This window comes from Bactrocera latifrons, unplaced genomic scaffold (assembly GCF_001853355.1).
Source record: "Bactrocera latifrons isolate USDA-ARS-PBARC rearing strain unplaced genomic scaffold, ASM185335v1 scaffold_44, whole genome shotgun sequence".
NCBI lineage: Eukaryota > Metazoa > Arthropoda > Insecta > Diptera > Tephritidae > Bactrocera > Bactrocera latifrons.
In genome coordinates, this window is record NW_017537090.1 from 1,491,121 (window position 1) to 1,494,467 (window position 3,347).

Consider the following 3,347-nt stretch of genomic DNA (forward strand, 5'->3'; position numbering starts at 1 on the left):
CCAGATTTGGTACAGTTTGATTTTTCACTGCTTTCGAAACTAAAGAATTCGCTTCGGGGAATGCGTTTGGTGTTCCTCAAAGCCACTAACAGTCATTCGCCGAAAGCACTGACAGTCATTACAGCCGATTCTTATAATAAGTAACGAGTATGGGTACTTTTTACAATAGTCTTCTTTTTTTGGCAGACCACGCGTAAGTCCTGTCAAGCTGTCATATTATTTTTGTTCTGCATGGTCAACATAATCGGACTACTGAGCGCACTATTTGCAACACCATCATCCATCTTTAGTCCCGGCATTCATTAATGGCTAATTATCGACCGAATAGACTATGACCTGCAGGAAGTTAAGAAAATATAGCAGCCGTTGCTGAGTGTGAACTCGAAGAACGTGGAGAGTCGATTCGCTGCCGTTCGCAGCAACTCTCATATGGAAGACTTGGCGCATTTTATGTCGGATTCTTAAATTAAAAGTACAGCTTGAGCTAGAACTCTTGAAAAGTTCTGACTCTCTTTGGCGACCGTTATTGAACCATGATAACGGACTATTTGATTCCTGAAATTGAAGATCGTGATCACGACGACATGAAGTTTCAACAAGACGGCGTCACTTCCCACAAATCGCATCAAGCAATGGATTTATTGAAAGAACACTTCGGCAAGCAGACTAAATATTTCAAGTTTACTTTTTCTTGGGAGGATATGTAAAGTATAAAGTTAATGCGAACAATCTTGATTCGATTCAGGCGAACGAGTCATCAAAAATCGGACTCAACGGATGGACTATCTGAAACGCGGCCAACATTTGAAGAAATTCATCTTAAAAAAGAAATTTTCTTTCGAATTTCGAATAGTTTTTCGAATGATAATAAACATACCCCGTTAAATTTGAAGTCTCTGTGTTTTTTCTTAAGAAGATAGGGAGCATGGAAATGAATTACCCTTTTGTTTGAACGAAAATTATGAATTTGGAATTAATCGAACATAATCGAACATAATCGACAACAGAAACCAGTTTTGCAATCTTGAGAAAGCGTCCTAACATTTACACCATGCCAATATAATAATATTTTAACCAAAACTATAACGTCACCATTAACACAACGAAATCAAATTTTACAGAGAACATTCCACGCCTACGTCAGGGCGTGTACGAAAAGCCTATACAATTTGCTTGCGTCACAAAGATTAGCTTCTTTAAAAAGTGTTTACTGAAACTAGCAGCTTTCTTCTTTCAAGGTTCTGGTGCAAAATTACAATAACAATATTTTACAGTTGGAAATTAGATACTTACCCCAAATACAGGTAAGCACCTCACACAGAAAATAGTTATTGGCTCACTTATTTTATGCTTACCTGCAAAAAAGATTAGATAACGAAAATTAAGGTGTTAGTTTTTTCATGAATAACCTATCAATTATTAATGAAACTGCCTTGTCCTAATTATGCAGATTCTTTTCTAAGATATTTTAATTAGTTTTTAGTATTTGTGATTAGATATGAAATTGGGTTTCTCCTTTTTGAGTTTAAAAACAAAGAATGTATATTTTTTATTGTACATAATATGGGGGTTTCCATTTGGTAAGATGGGAGTTTTGTGGACTTATATACTCAGCACATAGTATAACCGGGCATGAATTCAATAAGAGAGAAACCATAGCAGCTCACTTAAGTTTATTTGAAAGATGTTTGGCAGTGTCACTGATCCCAACTATTTGAACAATGAAACCCTGACTTGAAATAAAAAGACTAACTAATTTTGGAACTATAAAGCCTACTTTATTCCATTACAACTCAAGTCGCCCGTGTTGAAACACCCGTTGTATATGAAATTTTCTAACAAGTTCACTTTCATTAATATTTAATCAATTGAAAGCTGTCTGTCATCAAGATTTTCTAGAATGGTAACTTATCTGGGATTTCCAGCTGACAGCTGACGACCTCTTTTTAGTGCCTGAATTAATTCAGTAAATGAATTCAGATTTCTTATTGAACCTTGCTTTAAATAACAGATCAATTTAAAAACATTTGAGAAAAAAACTTATAAAGAAAAAATATAGTTGATGCAAAAACTTGGCTTGATTACAAGTTTCTGGAAATGGCACCAGAAAAATCAAACATCCCTGGTATGCTATTTTAGATATGGTGAAATTAGCATCGAAGTCGGTGAACGCTGTGGACGTCCAAAAGTGGTTGTTACCGATGAAAACATCAATAAAGTCCAGAAAATAATTTTGGAAGACCGTAAAGTGAAGTTGTTTGATATAGAAGGCACTCTAAGGATCTCAACTGAACGTTTATATCATATTGTTCAAGAATATGTGGGTATAAGAAAGCTCAGTGCAAAGAGGGTACCACGCTCGCTCACTCTTGCCAAAAACAGCGACGAGTTGATGATGCCGAATAGTGTTTTGAGATGTCCAGATGTAACAAACCGAGTTTTTGCGTCGATATCTGAAAATGGATGAAACATAACTCCATCATTTTCCTCCGAATTCCAATCGACAGGCACCCGAGAGGACTGCACACGATCCAAAACGTGCAAAAACTTAATGGTCGGCTGGCAAAGTTTATGGCCTCTGTGTTTTGGAATGCGAGTGTAATAAATTTTACTGACTATTTGAAAGAGGAAGGACCATCAGCAGTAACTATTGCAAGTCGTTATTTAACATTTTGAAGGAAAAACCGAAAAACGGCCGCAATAGAACAAGAAAGAAGTGAGGTTTCCCCCAAGTCAAGGTAGGTAGGACGGGGACCTGTTATGCCACGCACGTGAACGTGTAACCTTAGACGTAAACCAGTTTTATGAATATGTGTATTAAATTCTAGCGGTACTCGATTATACGTAGAATGAAATGTGCTAGATTAGATTTTCCATAAAAAGTTAATTTAATCTGTTCAGACGTTTTCCTAGCCAAATATATCCGAAGTATAAAGTTTAAAATGCTCGGTACGCCCGAAGTTAGTCCATCCTTACTGTTTTGTCTTATTTCTGAGAGGTCATGTATATATATAACAATCTATTTTCGTTTAAGCTTTTTATCTTTCTGTCCATTTAGAATGATAACTAAATGTTGAAAAGTCTGCATTTTTAAGTGGGAACAATCGGCAGGTTAATGGAAATAAATTACATATGTATTTTTATTGGCTAGATCGGTATCAGTTTAAGTGCTTCTTTAGCGACGTATTTTCCTCAAGTTTCGGAAATTACGTGATGGGCACCCAAATTTCTTAATGAAGTTTTAATTGTGATAATAATAAATAAATTACGAATTATGGTGTTTGTGCCGAACTTTTTATGCTCTCATAGTGAGTACACAAAAAAAAAAAAAAAAAAAAAAAAAAAAA